Here is a 13,122-nt window from a genome sequence, read left to right as displayed (position 1 = left end):
AGAACGACACACAGAATGAAGGTTTGCCTAGAGATCTGAGCCCCATTCAGACATTATGTTCAACACTCCTACAGATCTGTATACAGGTATAGCTATTCACACATGACACTGAACGCAGATTTAGCGATACACTTCCTATCTGTACCCTGCAGTTGAGGAGGCTGTACCCAGGTTCACTTTTAAAATGAATGTTGGTGCAGTCATTCACACAAAAACATATATCAGTGTACAGAGATCTGTACACTTGTAGAACATAATGTCTGCATTGGGCTCTGAGGTTTGTGACAATCAGTTCTACCGAGGCAGCAACCATTTCCAAGTCTTCAGTCCAATGTCCTGTGGTGGTTTTTAATCACAAGCCTGGTATTTTTGAGTTCAAACCTCATTGGCTTCTACAATTATATATTTCAATGACACTGGGTGGCATCCTGACATTCTCTAAACAGGGGAAGTACCAATGCTGCTGAAAACTTCAACTAACTCCATGGTGGGAGCAAATTTCTGCAAACCCACACCCCTTTCCCAGGAAGCACTCTATGTCCCTGAGGGCTGCACAGCCTTCAAAGACATATTTTTGGATGACACAAGGGACTTCCTGGAGAACGTGAAGTCACTGGAATTCCTGCACATACAGACTAGCACTGGTGCAGCATTAGTCTGGAACACTTCAGAAGCACTGGTGCTAATCTGTTGTACCAGTGCTTTGTTGGCCAGGATGTCAGCCATTTTGTATACAATTCTGTTTTTTTTATTTGATTCCACCTATATGAAGACATATTTTTATACTTTTTTGCCTTCAGCAGAGAGTATGGCTGTTTAAAATACATTTGGCAGCAAAATTATAATGGCACAATGTGATTTGATTAAGCTGGACAAGATCCAGTTGGCAATGGCTAGAGACAGGGCCTTTTCAGTTGCAGCCCCTCAGTTTTAGAATGCCCTCCCTAAAGAGCTTTGCCATGCTCCCTCCTTCAGTGTTCTTAAAAAACAATTGAAAACACATCTTTTTAAAGAGGCTTTTAAATGTTTCATCTCTGTTTATAACTCGTAGGTTCTTTAGGTTTTATAGTTCTCAGTTTTTATCTTTTAAAATAATTTTTAATTTGAAACTTTTTTTTAAAGGAATTTTAAATGTGGTTTTAGCCTGGTCTTTTAACTTGTTTGGCTTACATTTGGTTAACTTTATTTGTCTTGTTTTACATTTGTTTCTTTTTATTAATGTTGTGAGCCACTCCTGAGCAGTAGTATACTGGATGGGCAGGGTATAAATATTATCTATAAATATAATTCTCTAAGGCGTACCCGTGGCTAATCCCGTGCGTGGCAGCTCTCACGAGAGTTCGCGGACAGCTGCTAGGAGAGGGAGAGGAATGCTGGAAAGCGACAGCTGGCCGACCAAGAGAAAGTGGAGGCGGCAGCAGCAGAACTGGCTGAAGGGGTAGAGACGAAATGAGGCCGGGGAAGGGAGCTGGATTGGTTGCTGTGAAGTGGGGGGCGGGAGGGAGACCTAAGGGTGTAGATGCTCTGCACCCGGTCAGCTAGTAAATAAATAACGGGCAGGCAAAACACAGGCAATCAGGAGCAGAGAGTTGCTGTCAGCAGTTCCGGACAGGAAGGGACGTTGCCTCAGCAACAGGCGGCTCCTCAAGCCCAACTGCATCCGCTTTGCCTGCTTCAGTGTCCAGCACGTCCTGCAAAAGGCCTCCAGCTGGAAGGTGTGTCCACAAGAGGAGTGAAGCTGCATGGAGCTAGCTAAGCGATTTCCTCCTGGTGAAAACTCTGGGAGGCGAATGAAAAAAGGCACATGAAAGGGTCACGCTCACCTGCTTGCAATTACGGCTCGAGTAAAGAGCTCTTTGTTCACTCGGGCCTAGTCCAGGGGCCGAAGCCACCCACCTTCAAAACACCAGGCCTGCCCGGCATATTTAATCTTTTTTTCTTCACAGCTCGCAAAACCTGGAACAGCGCCCCTTTTCAGCACATGCAGCGGGGTAGGGCAGCTAACGTTTCTCTAAGCGCGCTGCTCTCCAGTCAGCTTGATGCAAAGAGCTTGGAAAATAGTACAATTTACATGTTTGGGGGTGGGTGGCCTGGCCCTTCCAAGCTGCTCCCGGTGTGACAAATAGGAGGAGGGCACTTCTTCAGCTGCTGAATGTTTGAGTCAGCCCTTCGTGGTATGCTGCCAGTCTAAACTGCATGCTGCTAAATACATGGCTTCAGTATGGGAGTTGCATCCAATTCCAGAGCTGGATCTAGGAACGGAAGTGGCTTGGGGATGGCCTGTGACTAAGCTGTCTGCAATCCTGACCCTGCCATAGGAACATAGGAAGCTCATGATATGGCAAAACAGCAGCACTAAGAAAGGGGTCTTCATAGGAAACTGCCATATACTGAGTCAGACCATTGGTCCTTCTAGCTCAGCATTGTCTACCCAGACTGGCAGGGGCTTCTCCAACATTGCAGGCAGGAATCTCTCTCAACCCTATCTTGAAGATGCTGGGGAGGGAACTTGGAACCTTCTGCATGCAAACAAGCAAATGCTCTTCTCAGAGTGGCCCCATCCCCTAAGGGGAATGTCTTACAGTGCTCACATGTAGTTGGTTGATTGATTGACTGATTGACTAAGTGCCGTCAAGTCAATGTCAACTCTTAGCAACCACATAGATAGATTCTCTCCAGGATGTTCTGTCTTCAACTTGACCTTTAAGGTCTCTCAGTGGTTCATTCATTGTTATCGTAATCGAGTCCCTCCACCTTGCTGCTGGTCGTCCACCAGGGCAGAACCTGCTTAGCAAAGGTGGCAATTCATGCTTGCTACCACAAGACCAGCTTGAGAGAGCCCTGTTCGCTCTTGACAATCTACTCTACTGTGTAATGCCTTTGCATGTTGCCACGCCTTGTCACCATGCTGCAGATTGGTCCTTAGGTTTTCTCAGGGTAGCTGCCTCTTTTCAATTGGCCTCCTTCCCTCAGTGGTCTCCCCCTTACCACACACTGCAGATGCACAGGGCAGGTCCTAGGACGAATAGTGCTCTGGGCAAGGCTGTGCCTTTGGCACCCCTCAGTCGTGGTTCATTTCCAGGTTGCCAAGTTGTGTGGATTGCAGACTGCAATACCTAGTAGCATCACAGGCCCTGCTGCTGTTGCCAGGGATTCCACTGAAGTCAGATAAGCCTTCCTTCTCCCTCCCGAGCTCACTGCAAGACAGCACACTCAGTGAGCCAATAGGCTCCCCTCGTCACCTCCTTCAGGTAGGCATCCTGGGCAACTGCCCAGCTTGCCCACCCTTAGGGCCAGCCATCAAGGGCATAGGAAGCTCACCGGCAGATGCGGGACAAGGTCAAGCCGGCAACCTGCACACCATTAGAAACTGGCATGTGCACATAGTGCATGTGCACCCCGACCACGCCCCCTGCATCAACATCAGATGCAAAGGGCATGGCCAGTATCAGGAACGGGGCCGCTCAGTCTCGCTCTCGATTATAGCTAGTCAGTGCTCCGTTCCAGCCTGTCTAGGAGCTCCTTCTTCTGCCTAGGTACCCCCCAAGAACTGGTGCCCTAGGCAGCTTCCTAGGTCTGCTTAGTGGAAGGGCCAGTTCTGCATTAATAATAGCCTTCAATGTAACAAAAGCCATGCCGGCAAATCCGACAATAGCAGTGATTTAAAGAAACTCTACTGTGCTGGGGTAGATCTGTGTGCCGGGGTCATATCTCTTGCAAAGACACTGTTACTGCATGACCATTTCCAAAAGCATGAGGACGGATCCAATGTCTACAAAGATCCAGAGAGACCCCCTGAAATGTAGTAATGACTGTTGTGCAGGGATTCTACTGGATCCAGCCTCCTGGCCACCTAATTGTTCAGAGAGCCTCTTGTTCCATGGAACCTGGATCCCAAGGGAATCCAACTTCTTGGACTCAATCGGCCACAACAGAAACCTCAGTGCAGACCAGCACTACAGCAACCCCAGAGCTTCGGCTGTTCATTAGCAGAGACATTGCAACCAGATGTGCAATAACCAACCTGCTCTCCAGATGTGAACGGCAGCTATATGCACCCTTAAAAAAAAAAAAAGGCAATATCCATTGGAAATAAATTAATAGTTTAAGGGTTATTTTGCTGAAAGCCACTCCATCTTTTCTCCATCAGGAAGAAAATTCAGGCCAAGGTGACAGTTGGATTAATTATCCAGCAGATCTTTCCAGCGGTATTATTAACTGTATTAGTGCCAAGTGCAGTGTTTATGTACAATATAAACTCAAAGTCTAATTGACTTAAACTCCTTGGAACTTAACGCACCGAAGAACATCTGCGCCTGATGTTGTTTTATTAAGTGCTGATTCCACCAGTCATGACTGGGGAAAGGAAGGTGGCAATGTAGCAATATACGAGGATTGGTTCTGGACATCTTGCAATTCTCCTACAACAGTGAAGGCTGCAGTTCTACACGCACTTATTAAAAAAGTGAGTCACATTGAAATCAGTGCAGTTTGGCCACTGATATGAATATGAATACGATATCTGTCGTAATCTTATTCATATCGGTGGCTGACATCCTGACCAATGAATGTCTGTGGAAGGACGTTGTACTAGTGCTGAGCCTGGAACACGCTTTCCAGACTAGTGCCGCACAACTGCAAGCATGCACGATGGAGGAGAGCTGGTCTTGTGGCAGCAAGCATGAATTGTCCCCTTTGCTAAGCGGGGTCTGCCCTGGTTTGCATTTGAATGGGAGACAACATGTGTGAGCGCTTTAAGATATTCCCCTCAGCGGATGGGACCATAGCTCAGTGGAAGAGCATCTGCCTGCTTGCATGCATAAGGTTCCGAATCCCCTCCCTGGCATCTCTGGACAGGGCTGAGGGAAACTCCTGCCTGCAACTTTGGAGAAGCTGCTGCCAGTCAGTGCAGACAACACTGAGCTAGATTGTCAGACTCCCAGGGGACGAGGTGGGCTCCTGGCCCTTCTTGAACTCCAGAATGACTGGGTAGGCACAGAAAAGGTCAGCCTCGGGAACAGCCAGGGGAGGAGGTTAGTTGGTCACCTGAGTCCGTGGCTTGCTGCATTCAGCCGGTTCCCTCTCCTGGGGAACTCCCATCTCCCATACTCCAAAGCAGCAGCCCCTCATCATCGGCTGCCTTGTCTGGAAATGCCCCAGTGCAGAGCTGGCAGGGCTTCAAGTCTACTTCCAGCCCCGCCCCCTTCCTGACCTCACTTCCTGTTTCCTGCCCCACCCAACCTAGCTGGCTCTCTGGAGCTGCTCCCTGGAGCGATCCCTGCCTTGTCCTCTCAACCCCACCAGGACCCGACCAGCCTGAACCTTCTCGCCCCTGCTGCTTCCTGAAGGGGATGGAAGCCCCACAGGAGGGATGCCACACCCTCTTCCAGACTCCACAGGGCCAAGCAGGCAACCAGGTAACATGGCATCCCGACACAGATGGACCAATGATCTGACTCGAATAAAGGAGCTTCCGATGTTCCTGGGATTGTGCAACCTGTGGCACACCTCATCTATTTTAAAGGGAACTTTTGCACAGCAGGCTCACTTTTTAAATGAATGCAGGTGCTGTCGTTCACACAAACACATGCACAAGTGTACAGACATCTGTACACTCGTACAACGTAATGTCCAAATAGGGCTTCCGTACCCACATTCATTTGAAAAGTGAACCCGGGTACAGTCCCCTCAAATGCAAGATACAGACAGGAAGTGTACTGCTGTCTCTGGTGTTCAACATAACTTGTGAACAACTGTCTCTTTATATAGATTATTTTGTACCTGTGTACTCTGTACTCGTTGTACAAGTGTTGGGCATCATGTGTCAATATTCCTTAAGGCTTTGTGTCCATTTCCCATTTCCCTATCTTCTGGTGTCAGTTTCACTCTACTCCCTCACTTACAGTTTGGTTTTAGAAAGGGGAGACGGGGAGGGAACAAAGTTATATGGGACTCCCCCACAGCATTCTTTAAGGTAGAGGGCATAGGGCCTTGGAGGAACAATATACACTTATCCCAGAGTTTTTGTTTGTTTATGACCACCTGTTTTAAATATTTTATTATTATTATTATTATTATTATTATTATCATCATCATCATCTTCTTCTTCTTCTTCTTCTTCTTCTTCTTCTTCTTCTTCTTCATCATCATCAAATATTTATATACCGCTTTCCAACAAAGGTTTCCAAAGCGGTTTACACAGAGAAATAAATAAATAAATGGCTCCCTGTCCCAAAAGGGCTCAGAATGTAAAAAAGAAACATAAGAGACACCAACAACAGTCACTGCAGGTATGGTGCTGGGGGCGGCTAGGGCCAGTTATCCTTCCCCTGCTACATAAAGAGAATCACCACGTTAAAAAGGTGCCTCTTAGCCAAGTTAGCAAGGGAGTAATGGTGCCTTCCAATATATATGTCCAATGTAGTGAGTACAACATAATACTGCAATAACCAAATCATGAACCATCATAAAACCATTGAAGATACAACTACAATAAAAGGAAATCCAACCAACCAACAAATAACAGAGGGGGCAAAAAGCACGTCAGAAGGTCCAACTTATAAAAACACAGCAAAAAAAGAAAGTTGTGACTGCTTCTGGAAGGACAACAGATTCTCCACATTTGATGCCTCTCCGTTCAATTTGTGGCTTTTCAGAATTCACATGTATTATATTTGAGGTGATGCAAATGGGTTACTTTTCACTGCTGATGATTGTTTATCCATTTGTTGCATGTTTATCCATTTGTGTGTACAGAAGTAATAAAAAGAGGTAGAAAGGACCAATCATTCCTATGGAAACAACTAGCAGTTTCCCAATTTTTCTCTTAAATGAAAAAGTTACACTAGGTGGTGCTGCTGCTGTATAAAACATCTTGACAATGTTCCTAGAACCTTCAGGATATAATATTTTCAATATCACTGACAATAACGGGAAAACTGAACATCACTCGTTTTCAACCACGATATTAGGATTTCTTTGGACCACACATTTTGATGTTAATTATATGCTTCCATAGGCAGAGAAGGGCAAAGCAGATTATGTTTGTTTGTTTGTTTTTAAAAACATTTTAAAATTTTCCTCTGGATAGTGGTGGTTCTTTTTCTGAAGAGTTCCTCCCCGACACAACCCCACCACCTCCCAAAACCATCAATCACAACTTTCAGATCCCTTCAGTGAGCTATTCCCCACTTCAAGATTTCTTTCCTCTGGCGTTATAGGAAAGGTGCAGTATATCCTGTACCTTTTCTCTGACATCAGAGCAACTGCAGAAGACAGAAATCAAAATATATTGCCAATTATATTTTTGTTTTGTTAATCACCAATAATTTTTTCACATGCACCCACACATGGAAAAGGTAAGGTACACATGTTCTAAGATAAACAGCATTTATATACAATTATATGCATGCATATGGGAAATGAATGTGTCTGTTTGGTTTCTCCCCAGTCATTAAATGCTTACCTTTTTAAAAATTGCATCCCTTTAGAAGTTGTTGATTCTCCAGTAAAAATGCATTTCCAGGCACACACAGAAGTAGTTTCTAAGCTCTGGTTTGGTTATACTCCCTAAAGCTATGGGCAACATTAAAATGCCAATTTTTACTGTTTGTACATTTATTGCCAGTCAGCGAGAATGTGTTACTCACGGAGGAGGGTTCTGTTTGAGGCGTGTGCTAACATTTTAATTGCAGGACGGGGAGAGATTGGAGAAAGTTTGGGGCTCTCTTCTGTTTCCTCTTCTAGAACCAGAGCTATGTCACTGCCAGTACCTGCTGCTTTCTTGCACATAAAGGACAGCAATAACCCACACTGTAAGAAAGTCTTGCTTTAATATTAATGTCTTCACTTGATGGGGGTCTTCTGAAGCACAACCTTTATGCATATGAAAAGCCTGTTGGGATGGATGAATGGATGGATGGGTGGATATTTAAAAATATTTATTTCAGGTACTGTTTTATGTCCCACTTTATAATCCCAGTGTTTCACAAAATGCAAACAATGTTTTACTTTATCCAAGTAGCTCAAGAGCCAGGCAATGCTTATGGGGTTTTTCCTGTTTTATCCTCACAACAACTGTGTGCAGGCAGTTAAGGCTGTGCCATCCATAACTCAGAATTAGAAGGTGGAACTCACTGCCACAGCTGTGATGACAGTCACTATCTTAGGAAGCTATAAAAGGAAATCCAGCAAATTAGGAACATAGGCAGCTGCCTTCTACGGAGTCAGACCATTGGTCCATCTAGCTCAGTATTGTCTACCCAGACTGGCAGCAGCTTCTCCAAGGTTGCAGGCAGGACTCTCTCCCAGCCCTTTCTGGCGATGCCAGGAAAGGAACTTGGAACCATCTGCATGCAAGTGCTCTTCTTAGAGCAGCCCCATCTCCTAAGGGGAATATCTTCCAGTGCTCACAAAAGTAGTCTCCCTTTCAAATGCTACCAGGGTGGACCCTGCTTAGCAAAGGGGACAATCCATGCTTGCTACCACAAGACCAGCTCTACATGCAGCTTTCTGGAAGCTGCATGGGGCCAATCCTGCCTTTTCCTTCCATTTCCAAACAGATGCAGCGGTAAATGAGAATGGTTCAAGAGGTTGCAAACGCTGGCCATGAGAAGGAATGCAGATTCCCTGCAGATTCATCCTCAAGGGTATTATCATATCAGGCAGGACTGAACTAAGAGTCAAAGTGAGATGACAGCAAATCAGTGGTAGAGCTTCTACACGGCATGTGCGAGGTCCCTGGTTCAATGTGGCAAGGGAACACGGCTGTAGTTCAGCAGAAGCACATCAGATTGCATCCAATAGGTCCTAAGTTCAAGAAAGACCCCTGTGGTCTTTTATTTTGAATTCAAATAGATTCTACGCAAATCAATTTGAATTCAAATAGATTCTACGCAAATCTGGGTGATTCGAGTAATTCTAATTTGAATCGAACCATCCCTTAAAAGGGAAATTAGATTCAAATTCAAATTGAACTTTTGAAATTCAATTTAGATTTGATTCAAGGGTCATTTGGCACCTTTTAAAAACAATCCAGGCCCCCTGGTTGGTTAAAAAACGGCACCAAAACAGGCTCAAATCAATTCAAATTCGAAACAAATTTTCAAAATTCAATTCAAATTTGACTTGAATTCAAATTGAATTGAAAAATTCAATATGTGCACATCCCTGAGCCCTGTCTGAGGTCCTGAAAATCCTTTGCCGGTAAGTGCAGGTGATGCTGAACTAGATGGACCATCCATCTGACTCACTAGAAGGCATCTTCATATCTTGTTCATGAATTGTGTGCATTTGAGGAGAGGGTGTAGCCCAGTGGTAGAGCATCTGCTTTGCATGCAGAAGGTACTGCTTTGCATCCTGAAGGCCCCCTGGCATCTCCAGGTAGGGCTGGGAAAGACTCTTGCCAGAAACCCCGGAGAGTTGCTGCCAGTTGATGTAGGCCACATAGATCTAAATGGACCACGGCTCTGACTCATTATAAGGCAACTTTCTGTGTTTCAGAATGAGTCCAAATATATTGATGCTTATTGTACTGCTGATATAACTTTAATTTGCATGTGTTAGTGATTGGTTTAATGCAGGGTTTCTTAACCTTGGGCCCCCAGATGTTGTTGGACTTCAACTCCCAGAATCCCCAGACATGGCCTTTGTGGCTGGGGATTCTGGGAGTTGTAGTCCAACAACATCTGGGGGCCCAAGGTTAAGAAACCCTGGTTTAATGTATTGGTATTATGCTTTGCTTGTATTGATTAGGGTTTAATATGGTTCTTATTATTATTTGCTTTGATTCTCCCATGGGAGAGGAAAGTGGGTTACACAAATATTAAACCCAAGCGAATCGTATGATACGAAGGATCTGCATGGACCTGAACAGTGCACAGTAGATTGTCTTCTTTCCATTAGATTAGGAAGAGATCATGCAAAACCTCTCTCAGCCCTCCTGTCTTTTGGTGCTTGCCAACCACTCTGTCTTCATAGCTGTGTCTCTTAATTGAATCTGTGCTTTTAATTCAGCACCTATAAATGTTAATGAAGTTCTTTAGGGCTCCCTTGCTGGGGATCTCATTGTGTGTGGTAACCAGGGCAATCACGTTTTATAGGACTGGCCCTTTTGGAGGTATCTGTGAAATTTCTAACAAGCAGGGAAGCTCTGGCGATTGGCAGTCATGATTCAGTGGTGGTGGAATGAAGTATTCTGTAGATTCAGGTCCATACCAAACAAATGTGTAACCTGAATTACTGGGAACTGCTTAATGCATAACACATGCGTACCAGAGAGTGCATTTTATTTTTAGAGTTCATTGCTGGAAGCAGAATGTATTATGAAATGTTGACGAAAAGAGAGGAAGAGGACGACCAGCAGCAAGGTGGATGGACTCGATTACGACAGCAATGAATGCACCACTGAGAGACCTTAAAGGCCAAGTTGAAGACTGATCATCCTGGAGAGAATCTATCTAGGTGGTCGCTAAGAGTCGACACCAGTTTGACGGCACTTTATCTGTCTATACAGAGAGAGAGAGAGAGAAAGAGAGAGGAAGCTGCCTTCTACCAAGTCAGACCCTTGGTCCATCAGTATTGTCTACCCAGACTAGCAGCGGCTTCTCCAGGGTTGCAGGCAGGAGTCTCTCTCAGCCCTATCTTGGAGATGCCAGGGAGGGAACCTGGAACCTTCTGCATGCAAGCAGGCAGGTGCTCTTCCTGGAGCGGCCTCAATATCTGACAGTGCTCACACAGGTAATCTCCCATTCAAATGCAAGCAGGGGGTGCCCTGCTTAGCTAGGGGGACAATTCATTATTGTTACAAGACCAGCTCTCCTCCATCTACATAAAATACAGCCATCTACATAAAAGAAACACTTCATTCACACAAATCAAATATCTTTACTGTTAATTATTTGACAGAATAATAATTATTATTATTCAACAGGGTTCTGTACCCATTTGTGCAATATCCCATTGGTTTGGAGCAGATGGAAACCTAGCCAAGTGGGCCATTTCATTTGACTTCTGTGTGTTCTAGAAAATGAATGTACCCCTCCTCTGCAAAACAATAAGGAACAGAAAAGGGGAGGGGTGGTTGAAGTTTGTTATTACTGTTAGTAGCACAAGGATCATTGTGGAAGATGTTCACCAAAGGAGCAGAACTCCTATATGACCTTCTTATGGAATGAGGGCAAACAGCCAAAAGGATGAGGCTAGCGAGTTACGTTAGAGCAGTGATTCTCAAACTTGGGTCCCCAGATGTTATTGGACTTCAACTCCCATAATCCCCAACCAAAGGCCACTGAGGCTGGGGATTATGGGAGTTGAAGTCCAATAACACCTGAGGACCCAAGTTTGAGAATCCCTGCATTAGAGGTAAATAAGACAGTCAACCAATAGAAGAATTTATTAAAAACTGGATCCTGTTCCCTCATTATTGGAACAATCAAAATAATTATAATATGTTTTCCCATTTGAGTTATTTATTTTATTTTATTTTATTTTATTTTATTTTATTTTATTTTATTTTATTTTATTTTATTGAAAATATTTCTATACCGCCCAAAACTTGCGTCTCTGGGCGGTTTACAATTCTTCTTCTTCTTGTGATTCATTGATATCAAATATCTGTAAAGTCGCCATGGATGGATCTTAATGTTTTAATAAGGAAAAGGAAAACGGATGGTGTAGAAATGAATTCTCAAATCTACTTCGACTAAGAAAACAAATCCAAGATCTACTTGATCCTTTATCTGCACTCTCTCATCCATTTTATTCTATGGGATCCAGTTAGATCTACTGGATGATTTATCTGGAAGCCCACATCTATCCTGATCTACTGGATCCAGTTAGATCTATTAGATTCTTTATCTGGAAGCCCTGGTTCATTTTAGCCTGGTTTACGGCAGAAGAAAACACAAGTATTTCATCCATGCTGCTTGGAAACTGAATCGAATTTCACTTTAATACCAATGAAATCTTTAGCCAGAGCTGACCTCATTACTAAGTGACTGTAAGTGGCCACTGAGGACACTATTTTGCAAAGAATATTGCTGAGCTATAGACTTCCCTTTTAGTGTTGCCTTGGAGGACAGGCTTCTGGTCTCAGGAAACTCAAGAGCTGAACGATGGACTTAAGATAAGGAAACCAGAGGGATCCCAGCAACAGCGAGGCCTTGCAGATAAAGGATCCAGTGGATCAGGTATAAGAGGCAGAAAGAACTAAGCCCCCAGCAGGATGACAAGAGTGCATGTGTGCTTGAAATGAGTATATGAAATGGCCTTATACTGAATCAGACCATTGGTCCATCCGGGTCAGCACCAGGTAGGGCTGGGAAAGACTCCTGCCTGCTGCCAGTCAATGTAGACCAGGTCTACTCAACTTTGGTGGCCCTCCTGCAGATGTTGGCCTACAGTTCCCATAATCCCTGGCTACTGACCACTGGTGCCCGGGGATTATGGGAGTTGTAGCCCCAAAACAGCTGGGATGGCCAAAGTTAAGCAGGCCTGATGCAGACAGTACTGAGCTAGATGGACCAATGCTCTGACTTGGTATAAGGTGGCTTCTCACGTTCCTTTTGTCTACATCAGGAGCTTTCCCAGACAGCAGACTTTACCACAGGTTTACTGTCAGTTCGAAGTCCCCCCCCACCAAAAGATGAAAAAAGTGGATTTTATTTTACCCCACATATAATTTGGGCTACACATGGGATGACAAACCCGAATCATGTGTGAAGTGCTCACTGATAGCTCACAGGGACTTCGGGGTAAATCCGGTATGTGAACATCTCTGTCCCGAGGAGATGCAAACTAAAAACCGGGTGTGGAAAACCTCCTGGGGTTCCCACCTTTGGGCTGTCAGGTGTTGTTAGACTACAACTCCCATATTCCCCATACAATGGCGATTATGGGAGTCGTAGTCTAATATCTGGGGACCTAAGGTTGGGAATCCTTGGTCTACACTGACTGGCAGCATCTTTCTGGAGACTGAGACAGAGAGGTATTTCCCAGCTCTACCTGGAGATGCTGCCAGAGATTGAACCAATGGCCTTGGGCACACACAAGGCATGCTCTGCCTCCAAGCCACATGCATTGCCTGTGTGCACAACAGAACAGTGTCCAATGCAGGACAGCTGA

The sequence above is a fragment of the Hemicordylus capensis genome, chromosome 8 (assembly GCF_027244095.1).
Source record: "Hemicordylus capensis ecotype Gifberg chromosome 8, rHemCap1.1.pri, whole genome shotgun sequence".
In the NCBI taxonomy this organism is placed as follows: domain Eukaryota; kingdom Metazoa; phylum Chordata; class Lepidosauria; order Squamata; family Cordylidae; genus Hemicordylus; species Hemicordylus capensis.
This window is presented reverse-complemented; position numbering follows the sequence as displayed.